At 44.2% G+C, this 20,213-nt stretch overlaps 1 protein-coding gene and 1 long non-coding RNA gene across 3 annotated transcripts in view; one reads left to right on the top strand and one right to left on the bottom strand.

Moving 5' to 3' along the window:
* PTH1R (parathyroid hormone 1 receptor) overlaps positions 1-20,213 on the bottom strand; it is a 118,367-nt gene that overhangs the window by 59,753 nt on the left and 38,401 nt on the right. The window lies entirely within an intron of this gene.
* LOC134156132 (uncharacterized) lies at positions 2,781-11,188 on the top strand. Its single transcript, XR_009961831.1, has 4 exons — positions 2,781-3,119; positions 3,840-3,916; positions 4,288-4,528; positions 10,963-11,188. It is a non-coding gene; the product is annotated as an uncharacterized LOC134156132 (long non-coding RNA).

Genomic DNA, 20,213 nt, shown 5'->3' on the forward strand with positions numbered 1-20,213 from the left:
AAATCCAGCTTAGAAGTAAACTCAGATACAATTTCCCAGAGTGCTCCTATGGAGAGGGACAGTGTATGTTTGAGCAGCTGGTGCAGCAATGGACACACAGATGGAGAGCTAGATCTGATAAGGGGACTCCGAGTAAAACAGAAGTTAGTTTTTCATGTCCCTGGAAAAAATCCACACTAAAAATCCTCCAGAAGTGGGAGTTGGTTTCAGAACTGCATCAACATTAATCCAAAACAAAGCCATCCTTTTCCAGATGTTTGGCCTGTCCATATTTAAGGCAACATCCCACATTTAAACTCTTATTGCAAACATGAAGCCTCTGGGTCAAATTCTGCTGTCATTTATATCTGCACAAACCTTGAGTGATTCCACCAAAGCTGGGGGAGTTATAGTCTGGATTTACAGTGGCCAGAGTAGAATCTGACCTTAGGCATTTTAAATGATTCATCCTTTGCATGCTTAATCCTCCGGCTCCTTTGGCTGTGCTTTGAGAGTAGGGCCGCTCCCAGCCAGAAGGACATATGGTCTCCAGGCCAGGACAGAAAATAAGTTTTACTTCCCAGAAAGGGAGATAAAGTCACCGAGCACTGTCGGAACTGGGCAGAATGGCCGGGCCAGAGCTCTGAACCCAATCCTCAGGACCCAAAGGCTCCTCAGCCGTCCTGAGCCCTGGTTACTAGTCTTAAATTTAGAAAACCTGCCAGACCCTTAAAAAAAACAACAAAACCAAACACAACTCCTCATTCTCTCCCCTCCCCCAGAACTTGTTCAAATGCTAAGAGGTATGTTTAGGACCTATCTTTCTGTGTTTCTCCTGGGTCAAAAAGGCTAAAACATGTCTGTAAACAGCTATATGAACAGGAATAGATTTTCATTTGGTCCTGCAACTTGAAGGAGACACCTATTCTCAAGAGACTTAGGAAAACTATGCAGTCTGGCAATGCTGCTCCTTTGGTCCTGAATCATAGAATGGTTTGAGTTGGAAGGGACTTTAAGAGCCATCTGATTCCAATCACCCTGCCATGGGCAGGGACACCTTCCACTAGAAAAGGTTGCTCAAAGGCCCATCCAACCTGACCTTGAACACTTCTAATGATGGAGCATTCACAACTTCCCTGAGCAACCTGTTCTAATGTCTCACCATCCTCATAGTGAGGAATTTATTCCTCAGATCTCATCTCAATCTCCCTGTCTGTCAGTTTAAAACCATTCTCCCTTGTCCTGTCCCTGCCTGCCTTTGTCAAAAGCCCCTCTCCAGCATTCTTGTTGGCCCCTTTAGGCACCGCTCTAAAGTCTCCCTGGAGTCTTCTCTCCAGGATGAACAACCCCAGCTTCCTCAGCTTGTCTCCTTAGAAGAAGTGCTCCAGCCATAGAAACATCTCTGTGGCCCCTGCCTCTATCCCCTGTTAAACCTTCTTCTAAGGCATTTCAATGCATTAGCCAAGCTCTAAGCTCTCCAGGGGCAGAGGATTGAGCCGTATGCTGCCAGATGAGATACCAAAATGACTCAGACTTGGGTTCAAGAGACAGGAGTTAGGATAGAGCAGAGAATCACAGCTGAAAACCATAGAGCAGCTTAGGAGTTGTTGGCTACTAGAACACTTTTGACTGTTCAATACCACTTTTTCCCATGCATCTGATTTTCTTGCTCTGGATATTCCAATCTTAAGGCAATGCTGCCTTACTCATCCTTTCATCCTGGCTGTCAAAAGTTAAAAGAAAGCCACAAGAACATTTTCTTTACAACACAGATGCACTCATGATATTAGACTTACTTGCATCTGGCTCAGCAAAACTTTTTCTTTAACAAACAGTCTCAACACCTGATCCAGAAATACCGTGGGACATTGGGATTGCTAAAGTAATTAGCAATCATGAATGCCAACTTCTTGGAATCTGAATGTCCCTAGGCAGAGAAATAAGTGGCTTCATTTTCAGACGTGCTGTGGTACAGGCTATAGGCATTCGTAACAGGTGGGAGCTAATGCTAGTGAAGCAGTCACTACTTTGGAGTGGATTTAGATCCCTTGCGTTGGGAGAAATGTGGCCAGAGATACGTCTGTAAAACACTCAATGGTGCAAAGCTGAGCAGTCACAGATTTGCATAATTTGAAACCTGTGAGGCACAAGATAAAGAGAAGGTCTAAAAGGAATAGAAAAATGCATGTAAGCCAATCATAACAGTGAATTCAAAATAGGATTAGACAAATTAATAAAGAAAAATATCCATCAGTAGCTATTAAAAACTGTAGCTTGGATACAAACTTTCTGATGCAGAAATTTTCAGTGATCAGCAATCTTAAACTGCTGATCACCAAAAGCTGGAAAGTGACATCTGTAAAAGCTGTCTCTTTCCCTAAACATCCTAAACTAGCAGCTTCTAAGGATTGTCTGTTTTGACAGAAGATTGACTGAATAAGGCTGTTTCATATAAACCTATAGGCTATTTTTCTAAATCCAAAGAAAGCTTGTGCATTCTGAGCATGCAGGAACATAAACATACATCCAGGGTTTGGTATGATTTTACATGTTCAGCACAATCTGCATTCTCTACATCTGCTGCTCAGGACCATGAAGCAGTAGATAAGAGGTGCTAGAAGTGCTTCATTTGGGTGAGCACTGCAGCCACAACTTGCAAAGGCTTACATATTCAATATTTCACTCACCTTTAACAAAAAAACCTGGCTATAAGCCTACTTATCTGCAGCCCCAAATTTTTCATTCTGTAGCTACTGATTAACCAACAGAAAAGAACAACCACCACATGTACTTATCAATACAATGCCTGCCTTATTGGCCAACTGGAAATATTCAGGATAAGATTTACCAGTCTGAAGTATCTACCCAGAGTTCCCCTTATAGTCACCAAGTATTTAGAAACACAGATCAGCTGAAATTCATTCCATCCTCAAACCACCACCTAAAATAAATCAGATCAGCTGTGGGGATTCTCTCTCCTCTCCCCCTTCCTCTTTTTTTCCCCTTTAGGCAGCTGACAACTGCAGTAATTGGTACCACTAACAAGACTGAGATTTGTGGTGTTTAATTGCAGAGCTTTAGCTGGCGTGAGCTCTAGAAGCAAGAAAAGCATCTGAGGTAGGTCAGAAGTAGTGTCACAGGTAGATGTATCTCCCATATTCATCTATTTTGAAGTATGAGATCAAGGTCATTGTGCCCCTGCAGAAGTTAATCACTCTAAAAGAACTGACAGCAAATTCCTTTTCATGAGTCCTCACATAAATTTTTTCAGTGTAAGTTCCTGTGCTGAGATTGCTTGCCATTATGTTTATACAAGCTGGAAGGTATAGACAAGTTATTCAGGCTGGGCACCTCACAGCTGAGTGCCAGCTTTACACTTCAGTCCTGCTGCTTCAGACTAGCTACAGCGGGAAGAGATGGGGCTCCTTTCTGGCTTCCCCAGCTTTGTGATCAAAGCCCATCTGCTACTCTTTCCCAATGGTCGTCACCTCTCAGTTTCCCAGTGCTGTTTTTTGCCAGGAAAAAAAAAAAAAAGTGTGTTTTTTTCTCCCCCTTTTTCAGAGAAAGCAGAAATGCAGAGCAGGAAGGAGGCCAAGCAGGGAAGGGTAGAATGACAATGCTATCTAGAGGCTGTTAAATCAGTTTTGGTTCAGCTTTCCCTCCCCTCATCCCCCCCTTCCCTTGCCCCCAGAGGAGGCCATGGGGTATTATGATAATGTTTTCTAGTATTTCCATTTCATTGGCTAATCTCCCAGCCCTAAAGTAAACCCCAAATCTCAACGGGGAGGTCATATTCATCCTTGTTTATGGGACTCATTTTCAGAAATAACACTATCCTTTTTGTGAAACTTCCCTGGCAGCATCTCAACAAATATCTGAAGGCAAACAGATTCCTTGGTTGGGGTTGAGAGCATCACAGCTGCTTGACAGGCCCAAGGTAAGGGGTGGCTGGTGATCCCCATCTTGGACAGCAGTAGACAAGGTAATTGCTGGGTGTGAAGCAGAAAGAGGGTGCAGGCAGGAAGGGAAACTGGGAAAAGAAGGAAAAGGTGAAAATGAAAGCATCAGTGCTGGTGGAAAAGGGAGGTGGGTCCCAAGGGTGGGGGAACAGGGTGGGACATTGCTGGATCTGACCGTGCAGGTCACACTCCAAACCAGCCCTGCTGATTCTGGTGATCACCTCTGGAAGGTGTGATGGTACTGCTGTCTTTTTGTGGAGTGAACCTGATGGACTGGTGTGGGGACACAGAGACCATCATTTAGTCATCTTCGCGGAGTATGACAAAACTTATGTTTTTTCTCTAACAGTGCCTGGGTGAAGGGATCAACTGAAACACCAAATGAATCAATAGAAAATCATAAACAAAGTCCATTTTCTGTAACAGAGACTGCAGTTGAGCTGAGGGTATGAGTGGGAAGGAAATAAAATTAGAGCTTTATTCCGGCCTTGCTAAAGGAACAACTCCTCTCCTAAACTCTGTAAGGGTCAAGATAGCTGTTAGAATTAGAAGATTAATCTAATCTAACACAAGACCTGCACCTGCTACAGGTGAGCATACCTCTGCTGATATCAGAGCATCAGGCTGGGCTGGAGACAATGCGGTGTTGATGCTAGGCATGCAGACAAGGATGCATGACTAAATGCCATAGAGTAGGGATTCATCTGCCTTTGGCAGGAGCTGATGTAGCCATCACCATGGGATGAGCCAAAACTGTGTCAGTCAGGAGCTCATGGCAATGGGGGATTGCTCAGAAGCAGGAAAAGGTGGCAGTGTGGAGGTGGCTGGCAACACAAGGCATTGCATGAGGTTGGTCAGTAGTGGGGTGGCAACATGGGATGGCGTACAGCTGAGATTCCCATCCCTGGGTGGTTTTATTTTTTTAGTAAATGGAAATGCCTTCCTTTAGATGAGAGAGGATGGATTCTCTTGATTATTTTATGATTGGGCTTAGATACCTAGTTTGTTTTCTCTGATTTCCTATACTTTGTAAATGAGTGTTTGCTCAAAACCTGCATCTCCTGGCCACTGGCTCCTGCTGATTTACTCAGGTCCAGATGAACCCTGGCAAGTATGGAAGGACTAGGGATTTGTATGCGCTCTCTTGGACAAAATGTACCCTATGCAATCTCTGTTACTGGGTCTGCTGCCAGTCCTACAGCAAAGTAGGATCTGTCAGGCTGTAACTCAACTGGTGATTAACTGTGCTCTGTGCCTGGCTGTTTTTCACAGAAGAAATACAGGTATGCTTGTGATTGCTGGATTTGCATGCTGGCTTTTGCAGACACTCAGGACAAATGCTCCCTGGTAAGCAGAACTCCTTGTTGGGTTCAGAAGGAGATCGTGACCCCACCACTTGACTCTGGAAACTGGCATTTCAGGCAAAACACATCCCTTGCCCTCTAAAAGCTCCTCTGGGCTTGTGCTTGGACTGTATGGGTCTCACACTTCATATTTCAGCAATGGCTTACAGCATTTCCCTTGTGGAGAAACAGTGTAGGGTAAATACAGATAAACTGTGTTTACTCTTTCCTGATTTGGGCAGTGCTGGATTTGCCCGCTGCCCAAATAATCTAATTCCCTTTCTTAATTTCCTGCTACCTCTGCTCTTCTTACCTTCTGCCTGCATGTTGTCAGTGCCTTGGCATAAAAACCGTAAAGAAAAAAGGAGATGACAACTAAGACCATTGCGGGGCAATTTGTTGCAAAGAGGAGCTAACTGAGGGAGGCAAGCAGGGAGTGGTACTTGTTCTGCCCTGAGGGATTTAATTTAACTGAATAGGCATTATTTCCAAGATTAGGGGGGAAAAAATAATGTGGTTTGAAACGTATTTCCTTTCAGGTTAATGCTGGAACGATTTAGAAATAAAGCCAAAGTACCAGCTGGCCCAGCCAGAGATACAGCAGTGAAAGCAGCAGAGACATGATCCACTGCCAGCAGCTAATCGCAAAAGCTATGGAGCTGTGGTTTGCTCAGAACACCAGAGTGATGAAAAGGATGGCAGAAGGCAGGTTGTTTTGTAGCAGGAGACTCTGAACTCATGGACAGGCCAGGTCCAAGCAGGAGAAAGCAGATCTGAAGCCACTTCTGCTGCTGGGTCTGCAGCTTGTGTGGGCTGCTGCAGTGGGACTGATGTCTTTTCCCTTCTACCAGCTGCAGATCTTTGCTCAGTGCATGCTAATGTGAGGGTATGACAGCAGCAAAGTGTGTAAGTCTTGGAGGAATAAGCATCAGATTTACTCACCTGTTGTGGGACCAGACATGAGACTAACAGGAGCTCCTGTTTTTATCCCTGAGCTCTACTGTGGTTGCCCACGGACATCCAATATCACCCATAATGATGATGCAGCATGGCAGGAATTCAGTTGTGAGAGCTTGGGCAGGTAAGTGTTGAGCTGAGCTGATCTCTCTGGGTTGCTTTCCTGCCACTTGAAGCAAGGTGTGATTCTGCCCCTCACCTCATCCTACTTACAGAAGATGGGAATCAATCTCAAAAGACGTCTTACTTCTTTTAAAGACTGAGTTTATAAACACCAGAATGGGACAATCAGATCAGGAGAGCTTGAAGACAGAAGGGTGAAAGGATGCAGAGACCCAAGAAGCACCCAGATGAAGAAGAGGATGTGGAGAAAAGGAGTTGATGTGAAGGGGAAGGAAGAGCTTGGTGGATCCTGATGAAATAGGACTCTAGCCACAAGCTGGGGAAGCACTGAGAGGTTAGTGCACAAGCTGCTCTGCCCTCTACTTGCTTTTCCCAGTCTCCCAGAGGGTAAATGAAGTTGGTGGTTTTGATTTAATCCCTTGACCACATCACCCAAACCACGGCCTGCTCCAGAATGGCAGGACGTCTCTGTTCTGGCTAGTTGGTCTCAAGGACCCTGCACTGCAGATACAGAAAGCTGAATAACCTCATGCTGTGTTCAGGACTGTCTCAGCCCTTCCCACAGCTGTCCTCACTAAGCTGGCTGGTCCCCACTCTTCATCCTATCCTCAGACCCAGACCTTCCATGTCTAGGAGGCATCTATATGATTTTGAGAAGCTTTCCTTCCTGTTTTGCAGTGCCTCATTGCCCTGTAAAGAGTAGGATATAGTCCTGCCCTCAATCATAAATCCATCCTCTCAGCCCATGAATAATAGAGACCAGGTCTCAGCATGGTTCTCCCATGACTGCTGTAAAAAGAGAAACACCAGTGAATGGAAATAGGAAATGTCATCAGGGAAAGATGCTGGGCAGAACTGGGAATGTCACATTCTGTCAGTGTTTCTTGGTGAATAGTACAGTCTAAGTTGGTCTCCTTGATGCCCTTCCAATCCTATTTGCTCTCACTTTGCCTTGGGGAAGCCTTGTCATTCAAACAGAACAAGAAGAGTGGGAAGAAAATCTACCTGGGCAAAGCACAACTTTCATATTCATGCTAATTCATGCCAGAAGAAATTAACATGGATGACTGCATGCATTTGTGACCATATAGGGAAATATTTCTTTGGGATGGAGTGATACCATGACAGCTATAGAAGAGGACCTTTATCATCCTTGTCACTTCTAAACTGAAGGGGTCCACATATCTCCAGATCTCTCTGTGGAATGAGACAAACCCTTTACAGCTGGATTTCCAAGCCTGAGACCAACTGAACTCAAGGACTGTCCCCTCTGCCTAGACCAAGGCAGGGTCTGCAGGCTTAAGGTAGAAAAGCAGGTCTGTGCTCTCTGAGTTGCTGGAGAGATGCAAGATTGCTCCTTGATGACTACTGAATATGATGCCTGACCCTCCCGAAACTTGGAGGTCCCCTTCTTTGTTGATGGAACCCTGTGTCTATGCTCCACTCACTTGTTGAAATATTGAATGACAATGAAACAAAGTAGAGGTCACTCTGATATTGTGATTTGTCTTTGCTCACATCTTCAAGGGATGAGAAAAAGAAATGTGCTGTAAACCCCCACATTTCCTAGCGTGTAAGCCTAGCTACAATGCTGGCTTCTCCCTCATTTTGCCTTGTTCTTTGACAGCAGATGGTTTGTTTTAGTTTCATACCTTGCTATCTACAATGATTGTTTCACAATTATCAAGGATACGAAGCTTGATTTTTGCCCTTTCTTTTCCCTTTTACATTTAATTTAAATTGGAAGAGGGGAGATTTAGATGAGATCTGAGGAAGAAGTTCTTCCCTGTGATGGTGGTGAGGCCCTGGCACAGGTTGCCCAGAAGCTGTGGCTGCCCCATCCCTGGCAGTGTTCAAGGCCAGGTTGGACGGAGCTTGGAGCAACCTGGTCTGGTGGAAGGTGTCCTTGCCTGTGGCAGGGGGTTAGAACTGGATGAGCTTTAAGGCCCCTTCCAACCCAAACCATTCCATGGTTCTATGATTTTATGATTTTGTCTTGCAAAACAAGAGTCCAAAAGGGGTACGTAAGGGGTTCTCTTGTTAAAATGGACACCTTTTTCCTTTTATTCACAGATACAAGGAGGATCATCTGAGTACAGGACCTCTGGTCCCAAAATTATTTAAGAAAGTGTGTTTCAGTTATGTGACAGAGGACACCACTCAGAGTAACAGATGCATTTTACTCGATTCTTCACAGGAGATTCCAACTCCTTCCCCTTTGTCTCCCCTTTTGCATCTCTTAAAACCAATTCCCTCTTTCAGTTTTCTCTCTGGTTCTCAAAGCTTCAAGCACTGGTTTGTTTTTTTCATGTTTTTTTTTTTTTCAATTTTTTAAATTGTTTCTAGGAATACCCTCACTGGATGAGGGAGTTGAAGTTCAGTCTTTTGCTCAAGTACTCAGAATTTTCCTCAGACGAGACAGATGGTTGCAGTCAGCTGGGCCAACAATGCAAACAGATTTGTTTTAACGGACTCTGACACATATTCCCTTGTCATCCTCCCACGGTGGAAAGTACTGATAAGAAGTGCAGGAGAAAGATCTGTATCAAGTCATGAAATAAGAGCTCTAGAAAAAGAGTACTTTTATTTCTCACACCAGCAGCAAAAGAGCCTGGGGTTCTAAAACACAATATACCTCATGAGAGTGTGCCTGGGAGGAGGATGCTGACAGTCTTTATTCAACTCTCCAAACTTCATAAAAATGGGGTTTTCTCTATTTCACAGCTAACTAAATTTGCTTGTTTGAAACCAGGTCAGTATTATTAATGCTGAAGAATGAGACTCCCAGTGGAGTGTCTAATTGAAAGGCATTTAAGGCAACAATTATAAGCAAGGTTTATGAGTAAACACCTGCTATTAAGTAGTAAGAACTATTACCTCTATTAAGTAGTAATACAAGCAAAAAACATTCTGATGAGTTTGATCCATGAGTACTAATAATTGATGTGCCACTGTCACACCTCACTTTAGATGCTCAATATTAGGCAAAATAGAGATTCACATATAGAAATAACATATTGCGTATACTTATCCAATACCACAGATATGAATATCTTTTTCAAATCAAGCCAAAACAAACTTTTCCTGCATTGGTGTGTGCAAGTGTGCGTGTGTGTATGTGACTTGCAAAAACCCCCTCAAGAGCTGGAGGTTGCAATACCCTGCTCTGCACCTGAGTCAGACCTGTCCTGAATATGAAGTCATAGAGTGAGAGTGGGAGTTACTTACCTGAAGATCAATTAGATATTTAAAACCCTTTGTTGACTAAATAATGCTGGATGGTTTTGGAGTGTAGGGGTGGGGAGGAGAACACTGTTTTTAGAGTTTGGCCAGTCCTCCTGGCTTGTAGTGTGATGTGTGGCCCAAGGCAAAAATATCATAGAACCGTAACACTACTGTTGGACCACTGAAAAAATCAAGACAGTGCTGAGGAGCATCTAGAAATAAGGGAGGTTGATCTGGACAAAAGAGGTAGAGTGACAAAGAGCAATGCCAGGCTATAAATTGAAGTACATCATGCTCTAGGGTCTGCTGACTTCATGGACTAGATCTCCATATAAAGGTACTACACTGAGAACATCTCCTCTTCAGCACTGGAATCCCCTTATATCCCACCTGCCCTTGTAGCCCTCCCATGTTCCTCATAGTTCTTAAGTCTAGAATGGCCCAATATTGCCAGCCAATAAGATGTGGAGCTAAGTACAAGTTCAGGCAACCTATAAGGTCACTTAAAGGAATAGGGCCAGGACTTGGGAGCACATGCTCCTTGGTACAGCTAATGAATCACAACTTACCACCTACAGGGCACAGCATTTGCCAAGAGGAAAAAACAAACAACTCAGCTGGGGGTCCCAAATAATCTTTTACTAATTTGGCATTGAACTCTGAATATGTTCAGTACCTACATACCTTTGCAAATCTAAGCTTTTTAGGTAACTACATCTGCATCATTGGGAGTTTGAAAAATAAGTGGAAGTGACACCTTTACTGCCTCAGTTTCTCCCAGGCACAGCAAGCCTTCTCACATTTCCTACCATTATCTGTTTTGACTACCTCTATCTTTTCCGTGGATATATGTCTCACCAGGAGAGGGGGTGGTGGCAGGAGAGGAAAAGACAGATTTCAGAGCAGACTGATACAATGAGCGGTAACAAGCTGTAAAACATGAAGCTCGCTTCCACTGGTGTCAGGGGGGGAGCTCTCCTTGCAATGGGAACGAGAAAACAGCTTCTGCAGTCTGAATTGCTCCTCCACAGCCTTCCATTGGCAAATCATCAGCCTGTTTTGCTCAAAGGCTTGACTGAATTTCTAATGCAGCTGCTCCAGGCTGTAATTGATTTCTTTTTTGTGCCCTGCAGCTTAGAGACCTGGGACACCACAAAGCCTTTAGGTCAGACTAACCTCCTCCTTTTCAGAGCCCTGTGTGCATTTTGCTCTCTCAGTGCCAAACATGCAGATGTATCCAGCCTCAGCCAGAGACACACGTAGATATATCAGAGACTACAGGGAGCTGGCTTGGTGCAACCCTCTGTTCTCTCCTATTTGAGGAAGAAGTCAGCTGGAAGCTAAATTCATTTTTCCCATCTTTGATGTCCATACAGGGGCTTACTGGATGCTCCTCAGATGTTTCTGCTGCAACTGGTCAATACCACATCCCTCAGTCTCCTGTCCCAGTACTAGGGTTTGGGATTTACTTGTGCCAGGTCACGTCTGCTGGTGGGATGCTACCACATATGGACCACAGAATGATGAGGAATTTGTGCCCTGTGTATGCTGTGCCAAGGCTGTGGGCCAGGCAGGTATGGGCTGAATGCCATCTCCCCTCTCTGCACTCCGTGTGCCAGCAGTCACCGAAAGCAGAGACACCTTAGTGGCTCATATAGCTCACAGCAAAACAGCAGTATCTGTTCTCTCTGAGGTACATCTTCACATACCCTCCTGTGTGGGACATGCTGAGCAGCATGTCTGGCAGCTGAGGTCAGGTACTAGTGACTGATAGCAACACAGGGTTAAGCCATAGCAAGGACAAATGCCAGCATGGATTTGGTCAGGAAAATAGGCTGTCAGTGGGGGCAGTTGGCACGGTAGATGTCAGGCTGCTGTGCCTATGTGGTCCCATAAATATGCATCAATGGTCTTCATATCACCTAAATTTAGAGGTCAGTACAGAGAAATAAGCATTTCCAGAGGGCAAGAAATCACCTCTCAAACTAAATATCACCCAAATAAGTGGGCCTGTTAAGGCTTGGCTGTTGGCTATCCATGTGTCTGAGCATCTCTGCAGCCACAGGAAGAATATTGATTACGATTCTATGATTCTATGTTGTCTAGAGCAGAGGTGTTCTTTAGCCAAGTGGCAGACAATTGCACTTAGAAAAGATGCTACATGTCTGTGTGGTGAAGCAAACCATCCTGCACCATCCTCTGCCCCTGAGGTGCATGGGACAATCCACATCCTTGCTGTCAAAATCTTGCACTTTCTAAAAAAGAATGGCTGCATCCAAACTGTCATGTGGGAATGATGCCTGATGCACAATGGCTCAGCGAGGGAGAGGGCTCTTTCACTCAGGTGAAAAGCATCCAAGGAATGATGCTTGGCATTTAGTTTCTAAGGCAGTCATGAACCCAGACTCAGGAACCTTTCCAGTTTATAAATAAACTTATAGCAGTAGCCACGGATTTTTCAGGGTTGAAGTCAGAACTGCAGGGTCCAAAAGCAGGAAGCTGTGAAGTCTGGGCTAGGCTGATTTGGCCTCTGTTGAAAATATCTTTGGTACATGGAGACTCACCCTTCACTGTAAGTTCTTCTCACAAGACACAGGTTCAGAGCTACAGTGGAACCAAGATCTGCAGGTACCTAGAGGAATGCTGAGAGTTTAGATAGTGTTGTGGATTCAGGTCCAGTATCTAAATGACCTTGGCGAGAGCCAGTACAAGCTACAGACTCCTAGCAGGAGAGGGCATGTGAATTGCTGTGGTTTGTGCAGGGTGTTTGGGGTGGCCAGCCCTTCAAAACAGGCTGCACATAATCTTGTTGCTTTGATGCTAGCCTGAACTTCTCCTCAGCTGCACGTAGGCAAGTGCAAACAAACCTTCAGAGCAGGAAGGGAGGTTGGGATGGGAGGAGGGTTGCAAGAATTGGAGAGGACCTGAATTTCTGGCCAGCCAAAACCACTCCCACCCTCAGGGCTGAAACCCTAGCCCTACCCTGGTGCAGTAAAGCTCTGCGGCGGGTGGCATGGAAGAGTGTGCCCTAGTGGGATCTCCAGGGCGACTGCAACACAGTGCATGTATTCTCTGCAGCCCTGGAGCACACAACACCACTAATAGCTCTGGAGGAGCTGGCATGCCAGCATTCCTTAGCTGGTGCCAGGAAAGCTGTGCAGAGTACACAAGGATTTGGCTCTCCTCTGCAGTCACATTAGAGGCACTCTCAGGTCTTCCCAGCTTTTTCTGCAATAATACATCATCTGCTTCATTGTCCTAGGAGGCTTTGCAGAGTGCAGCATGTGGAGAAAGGTCTTGGGGGAATCAGCCCCTGTGCCATCACAGTGCATTTGCCCTTCATCACTGTGACTGAGAGTGTCACAGCAGATGTGCATAGGGTGAATTAGGCCTATCCATTGAGGACTGTCCTACACTAGAACACTGGCAACTTGGTTTCTATTCCTTGCTATGCTGGGTGAGCTTCCCCTCTTTTCCCCACTGTACAGCAGGGGTGAAACCCCTTCTCTGATACTGTCTTCTTTTATAGCTTAAGGAAAATCATTGCATGTCTGTGCACTTCAAACATTTTATCTTAGTGGACTCCTGAAGGCTTTATGATCATTAGCAAGTCTACATCTCGTATTCCACCTAAGATGTGCCACAAAGACCATCTGGTGTAGTGGAAAGGAAGATCTCATACTGAAGTTACTGTATGTAGCAGTATGTATGTATGTATGTATGTAACAGTCACATTTTTACCCAGATGACTAACAGACTGCCTATCACAATACCTGACAGTATCTCCCATTAGCATCTCTGGAAGCAAAGGTCCCAAGCAAAGAAACCCACAGCCAGCAAAGAAAGTCATCTCAGCATATCTTGCAAATATCTGGGACCTGAAAACAGAGAGCTGGAAACAGCTCTATGACTGCAGGAGTATAGATTTCTTAGGACTCCAAGAGGTCCTGGGAGCATGGATCCATTCTGGGTCCTAGTCCTAGGATGGTGGGAGAAAGCTCCTGCAGGAACAGAGGAAACATTCCAGCCCACATTCAGGTTTCTGCAGATGTGAATTTGCCTTTTTTTTTTTTTTCCTGAAGGAAATTCCCTCCCATTCATCTGGGAGCCTAGATGCTTGCCCAGGACTTGCTGAATATTCAGCCAAACCATTAGACTAGGCTGATGCCTTTTGCATGTGGATAATTACCTGCTGGAGAAGACAGGAATGGGCTGGTCCTGCTCATTGTGAGTCAGTGCGATAAGAACAGACAGCAAAATACAACTGCTCAAGCAGTCAGAGCCTTATGGATCCTGTAGCTGTTGCACCAGAGGATGCTGACACCAACAAGCTTGTCATTCCTGGAGAGCAGCTGCAGAGCACTCTCATGGTACTCAGCTTTCCAGGAAAAACAGGTTTCTCTTGTCTACAATGTATTCATGAAATCAACTGAGACCACTGTGACAGCAAAACTCCTTCAAATCAAGGTAGTTTCTAGTAGCAATAAAAAAAACAAAACAACCCAAACACCTGTTTTTAGTTTGAAGGTGTGTTTTCTCTGTAGGAGATTAGAAGTAATATCAGCAAAAGCTTGTCACATTTCAACCAGCAGACCAGGAAACTAACAAGTCTCTGCAGCAGCATCCAGGACAGCAGCTGCACTCAGTGTGTCAGTTAATGAATATGGCCCAGATTAATCCCAAACTAGATGGGAAAAAAACCCAAAGGCACTCAAATCCTATGCTCTGAAGTCCACAGGGACTTGTTGTATCTGAAGAATCACTCTGCAACAATCAGTTCTCACAAAAGAAAAAAGTCTTCTTGTTGAGCAACTTTTTGTGAGCCCACATTTTGGCCCAAAATAAAGTGAGTGGGATGGAAGTCCTTATGGCACCTCATATGACTCTACAGCGTGGACTGAAGATCAAGCCTCTAAGTGGTAAGTAGTCATACGACCCCAGGCATTGTCTGACTGTCAACCCCACTGCAGCCCGCCCCAGCAAAAAATGTCCACACTATGCCTATGTGGAGCCAGCTTGGATGGAATAGTTGAAGGCTAGGTTGGATGAGGCTTTGAGCAATCTGGTCTAGTAAAAGGTGTCCCTGACTGTGGCAGGGGGGTTGGAACCAGATGATCTTTAAGGTCCCTTCTAACCTAACCATTCTATGATTCTATGATCTCCCAGCAGAGTAGCCTGGTCCAGCCTGTTCCCTGGAAGAAAAGAGCAGAAAATTGCTCCTAGCTTGTGCCAAGATTTCCAAGGTGATCCTGGTTTTTGGTGGTTTTTTGATTTTTGTTTTTTTTGTGTGTGTGAAACCCATAGCATTTACTCTGGCAGAAAATAGTTAAAAGGGGTCATAGTGGAAAACCATATTATTATTACAGTCTTGACATGTCTTGCCCCTCTGGGTTTTCCCACCTTATTCTCCAGCCCCACTGCAGCTCCAACACATTGGTCTTCCTCCATGACATCGCCATGCTCCCACTGCCCACTGGTGAGCTCCCAGCACTTGCTGGTAGTTGCAGGCACTGAGCCATCAGGCCTATTTTCACTGAATGGCATCCTAAATTGGGGTCTCAGTAACTCCTGGGCTTATGTGCGCTTCTCGGTTGGACTAAAATGTGATGTTGTTTATTTGGCTGTAATGATTTGTGATAGTCAGACGTTGCCTGGGGAAGAGAGACAGCCTCTTCTTTCCATGTTCTGGAGTTTACCCAGATGGGTAGAGCAGATCCAGATCAGGGGAGCAGGTTGGGTGTGATGGACCCTTTGCCTGTCCAGGCACCCCTCAGCCTTGCACCCCAGCATGGCAAACTAGGCCAGCTAGGAGTATAGAGATCACTGAAGACTGGATAAAACTGGAAGCCACCTGCAGGTGTTTTGGGAAAACTGAGAGATAACGTGAAATTGTCATTCTGGGGTAGATATTTTCAACAGGTGGTTTCCAACCCTTCATTCATTCGAAAATTGCAGGCTGAGGTTAAAGATTCTCTCCAGCCCTAATTCCCTCCACTCCAACTTGCTGGTTTTAATGGTAATATTGGAAATACTTGCAATCTCTTCAAATGTCCACTTCCCTGGATCTGATGGCAGCTCTTGGTTTCCATACCTCTCTTGTAACAACAAATTCCTTAGTTTGGTAAACCTTTGAAGCATTCTAGATGTCTTATTTGTCTTTCTGTTGAATTTGCTCAGAAAATACCTTTCATCTTTTGCTATGAGACGCAAGACAGATGTCCCTGGGCACCTTTGCCTCATAGGTATGTCTGTTCTCAGCCCTGTCTGCAGATTGTGTGATGCCTTTGCTCCATGAGTCAATGCTCATTTGACCCATCTATGACCCAAGTGACTGATTTCAGTGGACGGTGATGCTCCAGACTAACCATAAACAGAGGCAAAATCAGGCTTAGGCAGATCTCCATGAAAAGCACAAGAAGTGGGGTAAGGTAGGCTATCTGAAGAAATAATATACCCTGCTGTATAAGCCCCAATGGGCAAACATGATGGATCTTATATCAAGTAAGCAACCGTGTAAAATTACACAGTTGACAAAAGTTGAAGCAATAAAAGTAGGCAAAAATAAGGGATTGTTATAGGTTTCCAAAAATGGTGGAAGGGACTTGGGAAACAAGGTAGTGACATAAGTCTGGATTTGAGAAAAGTTCTCTTCCTTCTCATGCCAAAAGCACATTTGCATGAAAGAATATGAAGAAACTGAAGCTGCTATAACAAGGGTACGCAATGCCTGGTGGGATACAACATGAAAAGGAAGGTAGATACTCTCAGTTACAGATACTTCTAGAACTTTACTGGGATCCATACAATTTTGAGTGCCAAAAGCTCAGATACTTCCATTCAAGCTCTGCACTTCCTTTGAAGCTAATGAGGAGAAACGGATACTTTGATTGATCAACTCTATTTTAAATGTCTATTTTTAGGTGAACCTAAATAGTGCCTCACATGCATGGACAGCATGAATAAGATCTCCATTATCTATAAGGATGCAGAGAGCTTCCCACACTTTGGGTGTCTGCATGAATACTGTGCAAAGTTTCTCATATTCTTTGCATCCTCAGACTCTTTCCAACACAAAAACGTCAATAACAGTATTAACACTGGCATGTTCTTTCACCTTCAGCAGCAATTCTAAGCACTACATGGTGGCAACTTCAGAAAAGATTCCCAAGAGAAAACCCTATCAAAAGGATGCCAAAGTATTATATCATTCCTAGGAGCTGGAAGGCCAGTTCATAAGGGATCACTGGTTTGGATCTAGGTAAAATGCTCTAACACACAGAGGACTTGTTGCCAGGACTCTGGGGTCTTCCTTTGTTTTCCTTTGCTGGTGGGACTGTGGATTTTGGCCATAAAGAAAAAAGCACAGAGCAAGTTAAAGAACAATTAGTTTTGCAAGAAAAGAAATTGGCACCAGTAAGAATGTTGCTGTTTTTTAGTACTTGTGTGAGTTTTCATTATAGTAAACAAATATACGCATACAAATATTAGCAAATATGTCTGTCTTCAGTAGCTGATTTTTTCCTAGGCTTAAATTTTTGCCTTTTGTGAATTAAGAAGACAGAATTTTATGTTTTTTACGGGGGGGGGGAAGAATTTTTTTTCCTTTTCAATGAACATTCCCATTTCATCAAGAAACCATTTTCTGCTGGGAAAAAAATATGCTGAGGGAAATCTTCTAACCAGCTGCTACAATGCATCTTGCGACTTCAGCAGGGTGCTTGCAATTTTAATTAGTGGTTAGTACAGTAATGTCCTGCGCTATTCTCTGATTTGAAGTACTAGCAAATAATTATTCCTAGCACCTGTTGGATCTCAGATCTTAGATCTTAGAAACATGTTGTTTCCATTTCTCTCTGGGGTTCAGCAGCCTCTTGAGATCTGCAACCCCTTTTAATCATGGTGATAAAGGATGGTCTTTTTATCAACAGCACAGCAGTACCGACTGTAAAGAGGAAACTAATTAGTGAAGCAGCAGATTGCTTTCCACCTTCCTCTTCAATGTGGCAGAGCTTCCATATTGAGGCAAAGTGGTGCTTCCATGACACAATGTTGTCATGGAGAAGGACCACCTCTGCTGCAACTTCATTGCTGTACTTGTCCATTCCCAAGCATCAAGGCCACCATGACTGGCAGTTGGCCAACTGGGTGCATCTCACAGCCCAGAACGCAAAGGTGGCTGAACTGAGTTTGGTATGATCCAATGCATATATGCTTTAGAAGGGGAAATGACTTATTACCAAGAGAAGCAACACCTGGGCAAAAGGGCTGAACCACATTACAGGATAAAATTGAAGTTAATAGAGAAATGAGAGCAAGAAGAAATACATAATTCTGCCAGGGTGAGATTCTAAGTGAGAACAATTTCAGCTGAAAGGCCCACTCCCCGTCTTAGCCTGGCCACATCACATATCCCAGGACACTGGAAGTTTCAAGAAGTGCTTGTTTAAATACAGTAGAGAATCACAGCATCTTCTGACAGCTGGGTCCTAAAGGTCCCTTGGAAAATCAGAATACATTTCTCTAGATAATCTGGCTTGATGCTTTTAAAAGTAATCTATCTAAATATGCCTTTAGGAGTGCAAAGCACAAGGATCATAGTAGAATGCATGTATCTGTGAGTGTTTGTGCATGTATTATTTTCCTCTACTTGCTTTCACACTTGTCTTCCCAGTTGTTACTGTGCTTTGGAAAAAAAAGTATCAGACAAGTATAAATTGCCAACAGTCTTTTAAAATAACATTTAGAAAGGATTTAGCTGACTAAATGCAGATGTCTCCACTGGAACTAGTCACCTTGGGCTCTCTTCAGCGTCAGCGGAGATCTGCTTAAAATAGATGGTATTTGTGTTCATTAGTGAATGAGTTATTGCTGGGGAACCCCTCTGGCTCTGAGGCAGGCATCAGGACAATGGTCTGCTTGGTCCCTGGCACACCTTCAGCTTAGGCTTTCTCAGAGTATTCCTGGGCATGGGTCAGCAGCAGGATAAGTACCATCCCTGACATGCTACTGGGATGGAGCCACCCAATGCTGAAGGTGAGAGGAATTTAATACCAAGGAAAAGTCCCAACTGGTGCCCTGGCACTGGCAGTGTTTAGTTTACTAGAGATGTCGTTTTGTTGACAGGAGTACCAGGCGTGATTTATCTCCTCTTAAAGTAGACACGTAAACAGGGCACATGAATCATGCCTTAAAAGTGCCTGTTTTTCCTCACTGGCTATAAAGGGAGCCTGGGATATGAGCTCAGAGGGAGTGGTTCCCACCCTTGCCACTGAAAGTGAGGTGGGTGAATTGCTCTCCTTCCTCCTGCATCTTTGCATCCTCTCCATCTGTAAGTCTCAGAATAGCTGTTTAGAATACCATTCCCTTTCTTATTTTTTGTGTTGTTTTTTTTTTTTTGGGGGGGGGGGGGTGTTTTTTTTTTTTTTCTGTTAACCACCGCTCTCAGAGTTTATAAAGACAACAGATGTGGCTTACACAGGGACAGATGTTCCAGATAGCTTCCTTAACAACTGTTTCAACAAAGTTTTCCTTCCAGTACTCTGTCTGTCAGAGGCAGAGCTCTGTGGTGGGGAATAGCAGATCACCTGGCTGGAACTCAGATTTGTTTTTTTTTCTGCTGCTGTTTGCCCTGTGCAAAATCCACTTTGGTAATCACCAGGCTCTCCTGCAAATGGTGGTGATGCTTGAACTTGACACCTTGTCTCCTGTCTCAGGACAAACGACTTGCTTGTCTCTCCATCACAGCCAAACCTCCCTGCTACACTTGATTGTTTCAGCATGTACAAAAGCAGATTATCATTATTTATAAGAAGACAAAAAAAAAAAAACAACAAACAAAACCAAAAACCCTAAAAATATATCACTGTGTTTAACCTCCCCAGCACCTCAATTCTCTACTGTTGAAAGCTCTTCCAGAAACTCTATTCAGATTCAGAAACAACTCAGCCACCAGTGTGCATCAACAAGGCTATAAAAGAGCTAATGAGTTTTTGTCTGTTTGAAAACAGATTCTTGGTGGGGTGAGGTTGGTTGAGAGATTACGACAAACAGTGCCTGCTCACATCCTGATTTGGAGGATAAAACTGTGCCAACAAGAAGCAGAGGGGAAAGAATTTTGTTGGAATCAGGAGGATATTGGAAAGTTATGAGATGGAGCAAGAAGATGAGACTGAAACAGGACTCTGGGGTCATGATTATATGCAAATGGGAAACAAAACAGTGAGAGGAAACCTGAAGTCAGGCATGTTAGGCCTACATTTGTACTCTACAGGTCATAGAATCTTAGAATACTAGGTTGGAAGGAACCTCAAGGATCATGTGGTCCAACCTTTCACAAACCAGGTGAACTGCTGTTATTGGTGGGAAGATGAGGAAAGGGAAACTTAGCTGTCAGAGGCAAAAGGAGTAAGTTCTTTGGCCCTGGAAATCCTCCAGCTCTGCCATCAGGGAATATTCTTGATTGTGACTTGTAGACATTTCTTTAAAGATGCTGCCAGGAGCTCTGGGCTCATTATTGCCCTGACAAAGGCCGCTGCTCCTTTTTTGGAACTAGGATGCATGCAACTTGTCATCACTAGCCTAAAACCTTATTCTCTCCATTTTCTGCTTTACTGACAAAATGCTCTTC

The sequence above is a fragment of the Pezoporus occidentalis genome, unplaced genomic scaffold (genome assembly GCF_034315485.1).
Source record: "Pezoporus occidentalis ecotype Australia unplaced genomic scaffold, CSIRO_AGI_Poc_V1 ctg82, whole genome shotgun sequence".
NCBI lineage: Eukaryota > Metazoa > Chordata > Aves > Psittaciformes > Psittacidae > Pezoporus > Pezoporus occidentalis.